This window comes from Garra rufa, chromosome 5, assembly GCF_049309525.1.
Source record: "Garra rufa chromosome 5, GarRuf1.0, whole genome shotgun sequence".
NCBI classification, from domain to species: domain Eukaryota; kingdom Metazoa; phylum Chordata; class Actinopteri; order Cypriniformes; family Cyprinidae; genus Garra; species Garra rufa.
This window is the reverse complement of record NC_133365.1, coordinates 57,154,716-57,173,195: the sequence shown is the minus strand read 5'-3', so window position 1 is coordinate 57,173,195 and position 18,480 is coordinate 57,154,716. Positions and strand designations below refer to the sequence as shown.

Below are 18,480 nucleotides of genomic sequence, written 5' to 3'. Positions count from 1 at the left end.
AGGCGATTGGCTCAAAAGCCAGTTCCATCACCACGTACTAGGCCCATATCAGTCTCATCACCCTTAACATCAGCTGGCAGTAGTACAGTCACACATGATTTTTCTCATGCACCTTCTAGTGATAGTTTTGATGTCAGTAAGTATATAAAACTTGTGCCTCCGTTTAGAGAGACAGAAGTCGACTCATACTTTGTTGCATTTGAACGTGTTGCTGGTAAGTTGAGGTGGCCAAAAGATATGTGGGCTTTGTTACTCCAGTGTAGCTTGTCAGGGAAAGCTCAGGAAGTCTGTTCTTCCCTTCCTATAGAAAGCTCCCTTGATTATGACCTTGTAAAATCTGCAGTCTTGCGAGCATATGAACTTGTCCCTGAGGCCTATAGACAAAAATTCCGCACTCATTTGAAAACAGTCAACCAAACTTATGTTGAATTTGTGAGAGAAAAGAGGGTTCTTTTTGAAAAGTGGTGTCTATCTAGCAAGATTACTACCCTGGAAGATTTGCAGGAACTAATCTTGCTAGAAGACTTTAAAAATTGTATTCCGTCGAAGATTGTCGTGCACTTAAATGAACAAAAAGTGACGTCGTCGGCTAGTGCTGCAGTTTTGGCTGATGAGTTTGTGCTGACACACAAAAATGTGTTTTCAGCACACACATCTGCCAAACCCCCATTGATGAATGTGGAAAGCTCCGTTATCCCGCATGTTGTGCACTCGTCTAAAAGCGAAACGCCGTCTAAAAGTGGTCGTAAGTTTGCGAACAGTGGTGAAAGGCGAGTTTGTTTTTTCTGCCTTGACCCAAACCACATGATTTCAGACTGTAAAGCTTGGAAACAGAAAAGAGCAGCTTCCAAGCCTAAAAATGTGGCCTTTGTACAGTCCCTGTGTAATGCGAGTTCTTGTAGTGGAGAGAGTTATCAACCCTTCTTGTTTGAAGGCACAGTCTCTCTATTTCCTGATTTCGTTCCAAAATCAGTTACAATCTTGCGTGACACTGGTGCAGCCCAGTCTTTCATATCAGCAAACATATTGCCCTTTTCTGCTACCTCATTTACTGGAAATGACGTGTTAATTCGGGGAATTGATATGCACTGTGTGAATGTGCCACTCCACACTGTGTACCTAAAGTCTGACATTGTAAGCGGTCCAGTCAGTCTAGCAGTGCGCCCACAGTTACCTGTTGAAGGGATTGATCTGATTCTAGGGAATGACCTAGCAGGTGGCACAGTCTTTCCTAGGCCAGTTGTATCCCATAAACCCTGTATTTCACACAAACCTGATTTGGCTAAAAAATTCCCTTCTGTCTTTCCCGCCTGTGCAGTTACCCGTGCCCAGTCAAAGAAATTTGAGGAGGTGGTGGATCTCTCAAGCTCTTTTCTGGTTAATGAACCTGACTCTATAGAGTGTGTCCTGTCTGTAACTCCTGACCCTGACCTTGATGTAGCTTATGAGAAATTGATCTCTGAAACCCCATTGAAAGTAGGTAGAGAACACCTAGCTGCTGCCCAAAAAGCAGATCCTTCCCTAGCCAAGTGTGTAATGGCTGCAGAATGTCCTACCCATGCTCCTGATTCAGGGGTAGTTTACTTTTGGGAAAAAGGGTTGTTAATGCGTAAGTGGAAGCCCCAGCAAGAGGAGTTGGACTGGCAAGAAGTGCAGCAGATTGTTTTGCCTTCTGGCTATCGACCCCAGGTCTTAAAGCTCGCCCATGAGAATGTGTTGTCTGGCCATGTTGGTGTTACAAAAACTTACAACCGCATTGTCAAGTACTTCTTTTGGCCTGGTCTTAAGTCAGCAGTATCTAGATTTTGCAGGTCTTGCCATACATGCCAGTTGGCAGGAAAACCAAATCAGAAAATCCCACCTGCACCTCTCTACCCTATCCCTGTTGTAAGTGACCCCTTTGAGCGCTTAATTGTTGACTGTGTTGGGCCATTGCCCAAAGCTAAATCAGGCCACCAGTACATTCTGACCATAATGTGTGCTGCGACTCGATTCCCAGAGGCTGTCCCATTGCGCACACTGAAAGCTAAGGTTGTGATAAAAGAACTGCTCAAATTCTGTACAACCTTTGGCCTGCCAAAGGTGATTCAAAGTGACCAAGGGTCAAACTTCACCTCTAAGGTTTTTAAACAGGTTTTAGAAAGTCTTGGCATAAACCACCAAACGTCCACAGCATATCATCCGGAAAGTCAAGGAGCTCTTGAGAGGTTCCACCAGACCCTTAAAACAATGCTGCGACGATACTGTATGGAATCTGGAAAAGACTGGGTTGAGGTTCTACCTTTCTTGATGTTTGCAGTACGAGAGTCTGTGCAGGAGTCCCTCGGCTTTAGCCCCGCTGAGCTAGTGTTTGGCCACACAGTTCGTGGCCCACTAAAACTGTTAAGTGAACAGTTGTTGAATCAAAGTTCCAAACCTGTGCCAGTCGATGACTATGTTACCTCTCTCCGTGAGAAGCTGTATTCGGCTCAAAGTCTTGCAAAACTCCAACTGTCTGCTGCTCAGTCAAAGATGAAGCATCACTTTGACAAAAACTCTGTGAAAAGAGAATTTAACCCAGGTGATTCTGTCTTAGTCCTCCTTCCAATTACCGGTTCGATCTTGCATTCAAAATTTGCTGGTCCCTATCTTGTTGAAAGAAAGTTAAGTGAGACCAACTTTCTTGTTGCTACTCCTGACCGAAAATGCAAGAGCCGTGTGTGCCATGTAAACCGGCTTAAGGCCTATGTTGAAAGGGATCCCTCTAGAATGTCTCAAGGTGACAGTGTCTCCTCACCAGCTTCCTCTGTAGCCACTGTGGGGGTAGTATCAAGTTATTCCTTGGAAGAGGATGGCTTGATGAGGAAAGACGTCCTAGTTTCCTCCACTCGGTTGAAAAACTCTGCTATATTACAGGATCTTCAGAGTTTTCTTTCTCACCTGTCCAATGAACAGTCCAAATGTCTAACCAGCTTGCTGCATGCTTTTCCTTCTCTGTTTAGTGATGTGCCCGGTAGGACTGCAGTATGTGTACATGACATTGATGTTGGAGAGGCTGCCCCTATAAAGCAACATCCCTACAGAGTAAATCCAAGGAAACGTGAAATCATGCAGACTGAGGTTGAGTATTTGCTGCGTCACGGGCTGGCTGAAACCAGTCAGAGTCCCTGGAGCTCCCCCTGCCTCCTTGTCCCAAAACCCGATAACACCTTTCGATTTTGTACAGACTATCGGAAAGTCAACAACGTAACGAAACCTGACTCTTTCCCACTTCCCAGAATGGAAGACTGTGTAGATAGAGTAGGTTTAGCTAAGTATGTTACAAAATTGGACCTACTAAAGGGTTATTGGCAGGTGCCTCTCAGCCAACGTGCCTCAGAGATCTCTGCATTTGTCACCCCAGATTGCTTCCTACAATACAAGGTCTTGGCATTCGGGATGCGAAATGCACCTGCTACGTTTCAACGTATGATGCATAAGATACTGTCAGAGGTAAACAACTGCGAGGTGTATCTAGATGACATTGTCGTGTATTCAGAGAACTGGACTGATCATGTGAAGACCCTTGAAAAGGTTTTTAAGTGCCTGACTGCTGCCTCATTGACCTTAAATCTTGCTAAATGTGAATTTGCAAAAGGAGTTGTCACATACTTAGGTAAGCAAGTTGGTCAAGGAGCGGTGAAACCTGTGGAAGCTAAAATCTCTGCCATCCTTGAATTTCCTGTGCCCAGTAACAAGCGGGAGTTGAGACGTTTTTTGGGCATGAGTGGATATTACCGAAGTTTCTGTCCAAATTTCTCTGCTATAGTCTCTCCCCTTACAGACCTGCTTAGCACCAAAAGAAGATTTGAGTGGACCAGTGATTGTGAACTTGCCTTCAGTGCTGTTAAAGACCTCCTCTGCCATGCCCCTGTTCTTTCTGCTCCAAATTTCAAGACCCCTTTCAGATTGCAAGTGGATGCAAGTGCTACTGGAGCTGGGGCAGTTCTGCTGCAGGAGGATGAGACCCATGTTGAACATCCAGTTTGCTTTTTCTCTAGAAAGTTCTCCAAGACCCAACAAAACTACAGTGTGATTGAAAAAGAAGCTCTGGCACTCTTATTGGCACTTCAACATTTTGAAGTTTATTTGGGAAATAGCCCTCAACCTATCATTGTGTACACTGATCATAACCCTTTGGTATTCATTTCCCGCATGTCAGGTTCTAATCAACGCTTGTTGCGGTGGGCCCTCGCTGTCCAGGAGTATAACCTGGATATCCGGCACAAGAAGGGCGCTGAAAATGTTATGGCGGATGCTCTCTCAAGAGTATATAAGTGATATTCTCTCTTTGTCTCTTATATTTGCTTGCCTAGTGTATATGGTAAGAGTTGCTTACAAACCTTGGTTTGTATTCTTTGTGGTGGGGGTGTTACATCCTGAGGATGTATATATTTAATATTAATGAAAGGTGTGTTTTCTCTGCCCATTTTGGGTGTGGTTGTGTTTCCCTGTGTGTGCTCTGTCTTCCCTTCTCTCTCTCTCTCACTCCCTCTGCTTGCTTCGCAGTTGCAGATTGGCCACAGGTGGTGCTCATCAGAGGGTGTGCTGCAGAGAGGCAAACTGCACAAAAGAGCACCGAAGCAATGTGGAGTGAGGTTCACTTCTCCCCTGCTCCAGACTTGTGTTGATGTTCTCTTTGTCTGTTGATTGTGGTGCACACTTCTGAAGAGTTAATTGTTGATCTTTAACTTTAAAGAGTAAACTGAAATCTGGTTGACAAGCAGTGTTGAGTAGACTGCACACGGTGTGTATAACTTTACTTTAATTTAAAATTGATTTGTTAAGGTATTAGAAGGTATTGTAATTTTGTTTGAACATTTATACTAAACTTAAATTGGAAGCTGTAGGGAGAGGGTGCCATTTTATTTTGTACTAAACGTTTATCCCTGTTTTTGGTTAGTGAGGGAGTTGAGGAAAGCCTCTGTTGTTTATTTCTTTTCTTTTATCAAGGTAGGTTATTTAGTACTCCTCCTGTTAGTTAGCTGCTGTTTTGTTTGTTGTTTTGGCCTGGCTCTCTCCTGAAGACTGTTGCTTCCCTGTTAATTTTTGTGAATTACTAAATAAATCTGCTCAAGTTAAGTTAAGTGTTGTATTGCATTTCTGGGGCAGAGGACTGGAGTGGTTCCTCCACGCTTAAGTTTTCATTCTTTTTTTTTTATTACGCTTTATTTTATTTGTTACTCCCGCCCCAACCCTAGACTGGGAATTGGGAACGTTACACTAAATATAAATGATTTTATTCAGTATTTTTGTGTGTCCTCTATAAAGCAACATTTGAGTAGTGCGCATGCGCACAAATGCCTAAGGGAACTTTCGGAGTATAAGAGGGAAACTGTGCTAAATCAAACATAAAATACAGCGAAATGACAGGGAGCAAGAAAATATTACGTGAGTGATTAGGTGCTTTGTTCAATACAGGTGCATTTTTTTTGAGAACTCTAATCAGTTAAATAGCATAAGTTATTGGTGAGGTTAACAACAGCCGTACTTTGTTGAACTAACGTGGTTCAAACGATGAGACCATATGAAACAGTCTTTACTAGCTTATTCGTTTCCACAAAAATGCTGCACAAATAAGCAAGCATTTTAACGTTTTAAAAACACTAATCTACAATTATTGTTCAATCGCTGGAGTGTTTTTTTTTTTTTTAATTTTTTTTTAATGCCTTTAAAATATGTAGTTTTGTGAACACGGACGAAGAAACGCCAGCCCCGAAGCTCATCCGTAAACCACATAAACAGCTCATATGCGCTTAATATAGCTCTTTAAAATGATATTCTGTTTACATTGTGTACAGTCGCTGGAGTGTTTTTATTTAAATGCTTTTAAAGAGGCTCAGTGATGTAGTTCGCAGACCGAGAGCTCGGAGCCTTGACTCTCATGTCAGTAAAACAGAAAACACTGGCTGAAGGCAGCTCTCTCCGTTTTAAATGAAACTGCTTGCAAACTCCTGAAATTAGCTCTTGTTCAAAGGGGTTGACGGAATGAAATCGCTGGAACATTTAAATTTTAAAAGGCCGTATTTATTTTCATTTTCCGCTCCACCCCTTCAGTGGAGTGGAATGGCCTAAACTGGGCATTATTTTTCGTACGTGACCTGTGGTTAGAAGCATTGTTTCTTGTTAGCAAGACATATGGCTTAATAAATTATGTTCTTGGGCATAATTTGCAAGCTAACATGAAGTAAAAGCTATAACCTACGTTTAACCTAAATATAAATGATTTTATTCAGTATTTTTGTGCGTCCTCTATAAAGCAACATTTATGAGTAGTGCGCATGCGCACAAATGCCTAAGGGAACTTTCGGAGTATAAGAGGGAAACTGTGCTAAATCAAACATAAAATACAGCGAAATGACAGGGAGCAAGAAAATATTACGTGAGTGATTAGGTGCTTTGTTCAATACAGGTGCATTTTTTTGAGAACTCTAATCAGGTAAATAGCAGAAGTTATTAGTTGGTCATTAAAAACGGCCGTGCTTTGTTGAACTATGTGGTTCAAACGATGAGACCATATTCATGAAACAGTCTTTACTAGCTAATTCGTTTCCACAAAAATGCAGCACAAATAAGCAAGCATTTTAACGTTTTCAATACACTAATCTACTATTACTGTTCAATCGCTGGAGTGTTTTTATTTTTTATTTTTTAAATGCCTTTAAAATGTGTAGTTTTGTGAACACGGACGAAGAAACGCCAGCCCTGAAGCTCATCCGTAAACCATATAAAGCAGCTCATATGCGCTTAATATAGCTCTTTAAAATGATATTATGTTTACATTGCGTACAGTCGCTGGAGTGTTTTTATTTAAATGCTTTTAAAAGAGGCTCAGTGATGTAGTTCGCAGACCGAGAGCTCGGAGCCTTGACTCTCATGTCAGTACAACAGAAAACACATGGCTGAAGGCAGCTCTCTCCGTTTTAAATGAAACTGCTTGCAAACACCTGAAATTAGCTCTTGTTCAAAGGGGTTGACGGAATGAAATCGCTGGAACATTTAAATTTTAAAAGGCCGTATTTATTTTCATTTTCCGCTCCACCCCTTCAGTGGAGTGGAATGGCTTAAACTGGGCATTATTTTTCGTACTTGACCTGTGGTTAGAGGCATTGTTTCTTGTAAGTAAGACATATGGCTTAATAAATTATGTTCTTGGGCATAATTTGCAAGCTAACATGCAGTAAAAGCTATAACCTACGTTTAACCTACACTCAAAAAAGTCAACTAGCCACTTGTTTGATTTGCAAAATACAAATATGTCTGATTAATACGATTATAACGAGTTTACTTCTGTTAAATGATTGATTCTTGTTAGTTGTAACTAAATTAAGAAATAATCAAATGAATTAAATCAGCACTTGTTGATTCAATGAGCCCGAGTCGCTTCATATCAACAACTCTCTCTGATGAGTCACTGCGCATGCGCAGTACTGCGACGGAATCACGTGGGTACAGACGGCTGGAAGCGCCAGCGGTTTGAACTGCTGCGTTTAAACGTTCTTCATCCTTGATATTGAGGGTAAGTACTTTATTGATATAATGTTCCAGTTTGCACTTAGTAACATGGGATAATAAGGAATTACACACTGTAGCGATGTTTCAAAGTAGGCTTATGTAAATTCCGTTGTCTTTGTCGATACAAGTTTCACCCTAACGTTAATATATCCGCTACAATTTGTGCATTTCTGTCACAATTCAATGCTAACCACGCCTATTAACTAATAACTATTAACTACATAACCTACGTTAAACCTGAAGTCTACCCCAACATTGGGAGAGGAAAGACTGCACAGTCGAACACACCATGCACTCGTTTTTCTGTTTGTAAGTTAATGTAATGCTATTTATACGCTTTACTTTTACGTAACTTGTTGTATGTTGAATCAGTATGCACTTCTCATCGCTCTTTTTAGTCTAGCTAACGTTTATAGAGCTGTTTTGTTTGTTTTTCTTGAGTTCCGAAATGTTACATATTGCTACCCAGCTTATTGAATACAGTTTGCAAAAATTGTCAAGTAAAATCTATAATGCAGTCGACCATATATATTAAATGTCCTAACAAATTGCAGTTAAAGTTAAAGTGATTGAATAGGTATGCATGGTTTTATTTGGGAAATATAGTATATAACTTATACACTTTGTTTGTTTTGTTTTTCACAGCAGAAAAAAAAAAAATACATCGCATAGCTGTCCCCATCCTCTTCTGGTGTGAACCTCACCTTTACATGGTAAGTAGTTTTTTTTAAAACACTCACATAAAGTAATGTATAACTAACTATCCTTGAATACTGAACTTTTTTTTCTCTTTCAGTGACGTGTATGTGGCAGTGCAGGAAGTGTTGCAAAGGAGAGTTGCAGGTACAAATTAAAGCATTATAAACTAAACATTGCTTTGGAAGTGGCAGTCATTATGTTTGTGTACAGTAGTCAACATTTGAAGTGGATTAAAACCTTTTTAATAAAACTGTATTAAGGTGGGATATGGGTAAGGTAAGGGACAGGTTTGGTGTTAAGGGTGGGTTTTTGACCTAAGGACAACTTTTAATTAACTTTTTTGTTGACTACTATATATTTAAATGATGCATGCACATTGAAGACATGGGCAGGACTTAAAACCCATGTGTATAGAGTTCACCTGTTACATTCTACACAGACAGTAACACGTTCAGTACTCTTAAGCTGTCCCACCGCTGAAGTTGATTTAATCTTGTCTCCACCCTACAGGATGACACTGTACATTCCGTACCAGAGAAGCCTGTGTCATCAAGTCTCTGTGCATCTACATCTACTTGAATGAAGACCCTGAAAAACCAGTCAAGGCATATTTGGTGAGTTGATGAGAAAATTTCAAAAGCCATTCTGTACTTGGGTCATGTTTATCCTTGTTTGCTACAACAAAAATGTGACATGAGAGAACACTTAACTTAAAATTGACCTGGACAAATTGTTCATTAATAGGAAACTACTGGTACACTTAGACAAAGTTCTTATGTGAATTGGTTGATGTACTAAACCAATAATTTTTTTATTCATAATGGTTGATCTCTCTTGGGGCCTAATTTACAAAACTTTGTGTAAAGCCCTACTAAATATATGAATTGATCTGAAATAATAATAAGAAATAAATTAAACAGCATCAGAAAACTATACTTGCGTGCTTTTTTTTTATTGGAGTGCTTTATATTCTATGGTGGTTATAATGTTTTAGCAGCCTCATTAATTTTAAATATGGTTGCCAGATAAATTATAACTTTTTATATATATATATATATATATATATATATATATAAAATGCACTGCAATAACACACCAGCACCCACTGTGACCTCAATAATAAACAGAAGAATTATCACTTTTCTGACAATTTTTAACTTAAAACTGAGAAATTATAACCTCTGATTCACATCAGAGCTCCTGTATTGGATTTAAGTTTACTTTACAGGTGTACATAATAAAGTGGCCAATAAGTGTATAAGCAATTCTTGTAATAATTATTTTTGTTTGTGATCTTTTATGTGTTTCGCCCCACAGGATTCAGACATCGAGTCAAAATGTACCATGGAGCAAACTGTGGCGGGAGTGTATGTCATACTGAAGGAGGGAACGCTTCCTAACAATGACCCACAGGACATTGGTGTCCTAACTGAAGGTGTGGAAGTCAGGCTTGTGCTGTTATTTGGACTGATATGCTGTTTGAATCCTGTTTTACAAACACTCAAATGGATTGGAGACTTAAAGTGCAGAAAGCAGTTTAAACTTATTTGTATGTGTATGTTAAAACTGAATAAAAAAAAAAAAATGTTTAATTGTTTGCATGTTTTATGTGGTTATTCTGTAGATGTAATGTTTTGGTTCTTAGTTCTTTCACCTAAAACAAATCTAATTGAAACAACAAGATGTGTATTAATTAAAGTACCAAAACTATACATGAACAAGACATTAACTAGTAGATGTAACAAGGCAGAATTTTGTTGAATTGAAGTGCTTTTACTGACATATTTGACTAACACGATTCAAACATTTTGATTCAATTAGTTGGAAAGAAGCTACACTGACATGTTAAAACAGTGTTAAATCTACAAGTTTAAATCACATTCATATAACATATTCAAACCTTTTCAAGTTTATTAGATTGGTTTAGATGCGTTTTGGGTGCTACGATTAAATCATGTTCATTGAACAATTTATTTTTTTGAGTGTATCAAGGTGAAAGTCATCATAGCTTGCATAGTATAGACCCAGCTCCCAACCCAACTTTGAGAATAGATTAACGGCAATATTTTTTTATCGGCCGATAAGAGTCTCACGTTAACGCAGCACGTTAACGCCGATAACGGCCCACCACTAGTTTCATGTTATATACCTATACATAGTAATTGAATATTTTGTATATTGTGTCTTTGCTATTTTTGCACATTGTCTGTCTTGTATACTTGTATATTGTTCTTTTTATAATCTGTGTTGTCATGTCACTGTCATTCTGTAGCACTGTGGAGCTTCTGTCACTACAACAAATTCCTAGTCTGTGTAAACATACCCGCAATAAAGCTCATTCTGATTCTGATTCTAGTGTCAATAATGCAAAAGTTCCATGTTGCAGCAGTGACCTTGGAATAAGAACAAAACAGACTAATATTAGCGTAGATGCCATTCTTCTTCTGATGAAACGAGGTGTTATGAGAAAATGTTCCCGGTTCCGGTTGACCTAATTAATGCAGTCTAACAATCCTTTAAATGATTTGGATTATAGAAATGTGTTAAGTGTAGGCCAGGTTAAAGAGATGGGTCTTTAATCTAGATTTAAACTGACAGATTGTGTCTGCCTCCCAAACAGTGTTAGGTAGATTGTTCCAGAGTTTAGGCGCTAAATGTGAAAATGATCTACCGCCCGCAGTTGATTTTGATATTCAACGTTTCTGCATTTGACATCGAGAGCACAGGTCGTCATTTCGATACATTTTTGATTTACAGTACAGACCAAAAGTTTGGACACACCTTCTCATTCAAATGAATGAGAAGGTGTGTCCAAACTTTTGGTCTGTACTGTATATTTTTCTGTTTATTAAAGTTTTTACTCTACATTTGGGCAGTTTTCAGTGGGTTAGTGATATTTTTTAAATATATACAAATTAATAAATAAATATTTTTAAATGGGTTTTAATACAAAAACTGCTTTTTTATGTAAAATTCACTTGATAAAAGACCCACATTTCTAACTTTAATTCATGGGGATAACATGGATCATTTCACATGGTTTAGTGTAAGAATTTTGCCCATCTTTTGGAAAATCCAGTTTTAAAAGTAAAAAAAACAACAACTACAAATAACTTTTACCAGTAGGTGGCTGCAGAGCTCCACTATTTGCTATTTGCTATTTGACCACCTGAAAGATATTTTTTCACTAGTTTTTTCAGTTGAATTCATATCTACAGTACAGACCAAAAGTTTGGACACACCTGAATGAGAAGGTGTGTCCAAACTTTTGGTCTGTACTGTATATATTATATATTTTGGTTTTGCAAATGCTAGAAAAGTGCCTTTTGAACGAAAGATTGCTATCGAATAGCACACCTAGGTTCCTGACTGATGACGATGAATTGACGGAGCAGCCATCGAGTATTAGACAGTGTTTTAGGTTATTACATGCAGAGGTTTTAGGTCCAATAATTAACGCCTCTGTTTTTTCAGAATTTAGCAGTAAGAAATTACTTGTCATCCCGTTTTTATATCAGCTATGCATTCCATTCGTTTTTCCAATTGGAATGTTTCACCGGCCGTGAAGAAATATAGAGCTGAGTATCATCAGCGTAACAGTAAAAGCTAACACCATGTTTCCTGATCATGTCTCCCAAGGGTAACAGGTAAAGAGTAAAAATTAATGGCCCTAGTACTGAGCCTTGAGGTACTGCACTTGTGATCGATATGATACCTCGTCATCCACTGCTATGCCGGTCAGATAAGTACAATTTAAACCATGCCAATGGACTTCCAACAATGCCAACATACTGTAATTTTCAAGTCTATTCAAAAGAATGTTGTGGTCAATAGTTTCAAACGCAGCACTAACAGAGAGATACAGCCACGACCAGATGATAAGAGCAGGTCATTTGTAACTCTAATAAGAGTAGTCTCAGAACTATAATTCGGTCTAAATCCTGACTGGAAATCTTCACACATACTATTTTTCTGTAAGAAGGAACATAATTGTGAGTATACTACCTTTTCTAGTATCTTTGACAGGATTCGAGATGATGCTGCGATACTGTAGCTGACGGCCGCATGGTTACAATTTTATCTCTAATAGTATCGATCTTGGAAGTAAAGTAGTTCATAGAGTCATTACTGCTGTGCTGTAAGTGCTTTATTTTTTGTTAATTTAGCCACTGTATTTAATAAATACCTAGGTTATGTTTGTTTTCTTCTAAAAGAGACGAAAAGTAATCAGATTTAGCCATTTTTAATGCGTTTGTGTATGATCGGATACGTTCACGCCAAGCGGTGCGACAAACCTCTAGTTTTGTTTTCCTCCAGCTGCGCTCCGTGTTCTGGGCTGCTCTCTTTAGTGCGCAAGTGTGCTCATTATACCACGGTGTCAGACTGTTTTCCTTAATTTTGAATTTTAATTAAAACACCGTTTTAATTGTAATTTTTAATTTAAGGAGTGCCTTAAAGTTAATCAAATAGTTTATTTAGCAAATACTTACTGTATTAACTCTAACTGTACTTACTAAGAAAGGTTGACTTAATTTAAAATGTTAGTTTGGCTGAACCAGTCTAAATTCATAGGCACAACTACTGAAAACTCAAAAAGCAGCTGGTTGCTTTATTGTTGGAAGTTAATAAACCTCTTTATTTCCCAGGACAGACATACAGCTGATTCCTGCATGAAGGTGAAGCGTGTCTGCCGGACGGATGGCACGATTCTTCTCTTCTTCTCACACGGTATCTCAGCATCTCGCTCGTCTCCTTTAATCCAGTTTGATTCTGCAGAACTCACTTAATTCCACCACAATGATTTTCATCTTCATTAAACTGCGTTTATGTGGCGGTTTGGGGTTAATTTGTTTATTGAGTGGAAATAAAACCGCCTCCTCAAACAGCTCAGTGAAGTTTCACTCTGTGCCACCAGCGAGAAGCTGTTCTCCAGAAAGACTCGACCTTCTGCTGAAGACCTCGAGCCACACAAGAGCAGCACATCATTAGAAAGATAGGAAATCACAGCATTTGTGTTTGACTGGATTTAATAGATGATGATGATGAGGAGTTGAAGAGGATGAAGGTTTATCGTTGCTGTAACCCGGTGCCGTCGGTTCAGTGTAAACTCACCCAGAGTCTGATCAGTGTTTGTCAGAGCAGCAGATCTGTGAGAGACTGCAGCAGAGTATCATTCGTCAGCAGTGCTGGGGAGTGAACATGTAACAGGGTTATGTCATTCAATTATAAAATAAATATAACTGTAATCTGTTACATAAAAAACGTAATGAAATTACAGTTGAAAATTAAAATGTTAACAGTTGTAAAGGGGGTGCACACGCACGCACGCACGCACACACTATAACACACTTTCCCAGAGACTTTTACTTTTAGTTTAGTCAACATCATCCCATGACAGAACAACACTCATACACACAAACACACACAAATAAAACACACATGCACTTAAGTTATAGTTATAGTGAGTGAATGTGTGTGTTATACTGCCCTACAAAGCAAAAAGGCAGTAACTACGCCGAGTGCAGAACTGAGAAAAATGACTTTAAAGTTATCCTGTCATCCAGCCTGTCATCCAATGTTAAAACCGTCCCGTGAGGATGCCGCGAAATCACACACATTTGAAATAAGATATTTTGTCACATAACAAAGCATGCCCTTAATGTCATGAAAATGATAATAACTCATTTTTGACCAAAAATGCAGTTACTGCCTTTTTGCTTTGTAGGGCAGTATAGTGTGTGTGTGTGCGTGCGTGCGTGCGTGCGTGCGTGCGTGCGTGCGCGCGCGTGCGTGTGTGTGTATTTGTGTGTGTGTGTGTGTGTGTGTGTGTGTGTGTGTGTGTGTGTGTGTGTGTGTGTGTGTATGTGTGTGTGTGCGTGTGCGTGTGTGTGTGTGTGTGTGCGTGTGTGTGTGCGCGCGCGCGCGTGTGTGTGTGTTTGCACTTGTACAGCTATCATTGTGAGGACCGGTTTGAGTTTTAGACCATCGGAGTGAGGACAGTTTTGTAAAGTGAGGACATTTTGGCCAGTCCTAACTTTCTGAAATCCCTTTAAAGGCGTATTTGAGGGTCAAGACTTTTAGGGATCAGGCTATAATTGAGTAAATATTAGGTTTAGGGTAAGGAGCTAGAGATTGCATTGTGTCAATGTATGTCTTCACAAAGATAGCTATAGAGTTGTGTGTATGTGTGTGTTATAGCGTGTCTATGAATGTGTTATAGTCACTAGTGTGTGTGTGTGTGTGTGTGTGTGTGTTATAGAGTGTGTATGGATGTGTTATAGTGTGTGTGTGTGTGTGTGTGTGTTATAGAGTGTGTATGGATGTGTGTGTGTTGATCTCCAGGGCTCTGACGGCAGCAGTGGCAGCAGTGAGCTCTCTGATTGGCTGACTGTGTTCAGCGAGTGGGAGACTGACTCATCATAGGTGGGCTGAACAAACGCTGACGCAGAGAGAGAGAGAGAGAGAGAGAGAGAGAGAGAGTCATACTCACAGTGAGCTTCGACTCGTTTTATTTGACATTTAGATCCTCCTCTCCTAAAATACAGCGAGGATGTGGACAAACACTGATACATTCGGAAAAACCTGCTGCCTTCATATGAACCCAATGGGTGACTGAAAAACAAGACCTGTGTGTGTTCAGCTAAACATGTCAGTCATCATTTACATCAAGCTCATAAAGTTTAAACTCAAAAAATGCTTTTCTTGTTTGTTTGTTTTTTCAGCCAAAATAACTAAAGATTCTTCAATCAGGAAGGATTTTTTAGACAAGTAAAAAAAAAAATCTTGCTTAAAACAAGTCAAAGTTAAGTGTGTTTTTGCTTCAAACAAGCTAAATAATCTGCCAATGAAGTAAGAAAAATAATATTGTTTTCAGCTTGAAATAAGATCATTTTGCTTACCCCATTGGTAGATTATTTTGCTTGTTCTAAGCAAAAACTCACTTAATTTTGACTTGGTTTTTTTTTCTGAAAACAAGAAAATAATTTTTACTTGTCTAGAAAATCCTTCTTGATTTAAGAATTGTAAGATATTTCGACTGAAAACAAGACAAAAAATCTAAGTAAGAAAAGCTATTTTTGCAGTCTTTCCTCAGTGAAGGACAAAATCAGATGTTTAGAAGAAGGTTCGTGCTGCTTTTTCTATACAGTTTAATCAGTGATCAGAATGACAAAAAAACTGCATATTTATCATAAACAAGCCAATGGCATTCATATGTGTTTCCGTTTTGAGACTAGACAAGTTTTATATGTATCAACAAGAATTAATATTCCCTTTATTTATATAGCGCCTTTTACAATACAGATTGTGTCAAAGCAACTGCACAGTATTTAAACAGCACAATAGTGTGTAAGTAACGCATTATTGTAACAATCAATTTTCAGTTAAAAGCAGTTCATCAATGAATTCAGTGATATCATCGTCAGTTCAGTTCAAATAGTGTACGATATCGCTGGAAAGTGTCCCCAACTAAGCAAGCCAGAGGCGACAGCGGCAAGGAACCAAAACTCCACAGGTGACAGAAATGGAGAAAAAAACCTTGGGAGAAACCAGGCTCAGGCGGGGGACCAGTTCTCCTCTGGCCAGACCAAACAACAGTTTGTACCAATGTCCGATTGTAGAGAACTCATCAGGATCCTGTGGTGTAGTGCCGATGGCCGTCAAGGTTGGCGAGGTCTTTATTGATGATCCGCCTTGGAGCTCATCTGGTTGACATCCACGGCTATTGAAGTCATCTCCAGGTGGTGATCCATGATCTAAGCTGGGTACGGACTGGATCCGGGGGACTGCAGTGACCATCTGATCCGGATACAGGCTGGGTCTGGTGGCTACGGTGACCTCGGAATAAGAATGAAACAGACTAATATTAGCGTAGATGCCATTCTTTTTACGATGCAACGAGTGCATCAGGTGTTATGGGAAGTGTTTTCGGTTCCGGCTGACCTAATTAATGCAGCCTAACAATCCTTTAACGGATTTGAATTATAGAAATGTGTTAATGATTTTATGTGTAAGCCAGGTTAAAGAGATGTGTCTTTAATCTAGATTTAAACTGACAGAGTGTGTCTGTCTCCCGAACAGTGTTAGGTAGATTGTTCCAGAGTTTAGGCGCTAGATAAGAAAATGATCTGCCGCCGGCAGTTGATTTTGATATTCTAGGTATTATCAAATTGCCAGAATTTTGAGAACGCAGCGGACGTGAAGGACTATAATACGATAGGAGCTCGTTCAAGTACTGAGGAGCTAAACCATTGAGGGCTTTATAAGTAATTAGCAAGATTTTAAAATCTATACGATGTTTAATAGGGAGCCAATGCAGTGTTGACAGAACCGGGCTAATATGGTCATACTTTCTGGTTCTAGTAAGAACTCTAGCTGCTGCATTTTGGACCAGCTGGAGTTTGTTTATTAAGCGTGCAGAACAACCACCCAATAAAGCATTACAATAATCTATCCTTGAGGTCATGAACGCATGAATTAATGTTTCAGCATTTGACATTGATAGCATAGGTCGTAATTTCGATATATTTTTAAGATGGAAAAATGCGGTTTTGCAGATGCTAGAAATGTGGCTTTCAAAGGAGAGATTGCTATCGAATAGGACGCCTAGGTTCCTAACTGATGACGACGAATTTACAGAGCAGCCATCTAGTATTAGACTGTGTTTTAGGTCATTACTTGTGGAGGTTTTAGGTCCAATAATTAATACCTCTGTTTTTTCAGAATTTAACAGTAAGAAGTTATTCGCCATCCAGTTTTTAATATCAGCTATGCATTCTGTTAGTTTTTCGAATGGATATGTTTTTCCGGGCTGCGAAGAAATATAGAGCTGAGTATCATCAGCGTAACAATGAAAGCTAACACCATGTTTCCTGATGATATCTCCCAAGGGTAACATGTAAAGCGTAAAAAGTAATGGCCCTAGCACTGAGCCTTGAGGTACTCCATACTGCACTTGCGATCTAAATGATACCTCTTCATTTATTGCCACAAACTGATGACGGTCAGACAAGTACGATTTGAACCATGCCAGTGCACTACCACTAATGCCTACATAATTTTCAAGTCTATTTAAAAGAATGTTGTGGTCAATAGTATCAAATGCGGCACTAAGATCCAGTAGCACTAATAGAGAGATGCAACCACGATCGCTTGACAAGAGCAGGTCATTTGTTACTCTAATTAGAGCAGTCTCAGTACTATGATATGGTCTAAAACCTGACTGGAAATCCTCGCAGATACCATTTTTCTCTAAGAAGGAGCATAATTGTGAGGATACTACCTTTTCTAGTATCTTTGACAGAAAAGGGAGATTCGAAATTGGTCTGTAGTTAATTAATTCATAGGGGTCAAGTTGTGGTTTTTTAATGAGTGGCTTAATAACAGCTATTTTGAAGGTTTTGGGGACATATCCTAATGATAGTGACGAATTAATAATATTCAGAAGAGGATCTATGACTTCTGGAAGTACCTCCTTTAGTAGCTTAGATGGAATAGGGTCTAACATACATGTTGTGGGTTTAGATGATTTAACAAGTTTATACAATTCCTCCTCTCCTATAATAGAGAATGAATGGAATTGTTCCTCAGGAGATCTACAACGCACTATCTGATGCGATACTGTAGCGGGCGGCTGTATGGTTACAATTTTATCTCTAATAGTGTCTATCTTGGTGGTAAAGTACGTCATAAAGTCATTACTGCTGTGCTTTTGGGAAATGTCTAAACCTGTTGCTGCTATATTTTTAGTTAATTTAACCACAGTATTGAACAAATACCTAGGGTTATGTTTGTTTTCTTCTAAGAGAGATGAAAAGTAATCCGATCTGGCAGTTTTTAATGCTTTCCTATAAGATAAATTACATTCACGGCAAGCAATACGAAAAACCTCTAGTTTTGTTTTCCTCCAGCTGCGTTCCATTTTCCGTGCTTTTCTCTTTAGGGCGCGAGTGTGATCGTTATACCACGGTGTTAGACTGTTTTTCTTAATCTTTTTTAGGCGCACTGGAGCAACTGTATCTAAAGTGCTAGAAAAGAGAGAGTCCATAGTTTCTATTACATCATCAAGTTTTTCTGAGCTATTGGATATGCTGAGGAATTCAGATAAGTCAGGAAGATTACTTACAAAGCGGTCTTTTGTAGTAGAAGTGATGGTTCTACCGTATTTGTAGCAAGGAATTGAATTAACAGTTTTAGCTATCTGGATTGTACAAGAGACTAGATAATGATCTGAGATATCATCGCTTTGCT

At 39.1% G+C, this 18,480-nt stretch overlaps 1 long non-coding RNA gene across 1 annotated transcript; it reads left to right on the top strand.

Annotated features, from left to right (window-relative positions):
• The first annotated feature begins 7,245 nt into the window (after positions 1 to 7,245).
• Positions 7,246 to 9,779, top strand: LOC141335888 (uncharacterized). Its single transcript, XR_012355639.1, has 5 exons — positions 7,246 to 7,537; positions 8,179 to 8,246; positions 8,330 to 8,376; positions 8,743 to 8,846; positions 9,550 to 9,779. It is a non-coding gene; the product is annotated as an uncharacterized lncRNA (long non-coding RNA).
• The last annotated feature ends 8,701 nt before the right edge of the window (positions 9,780 to 18,480 follow it).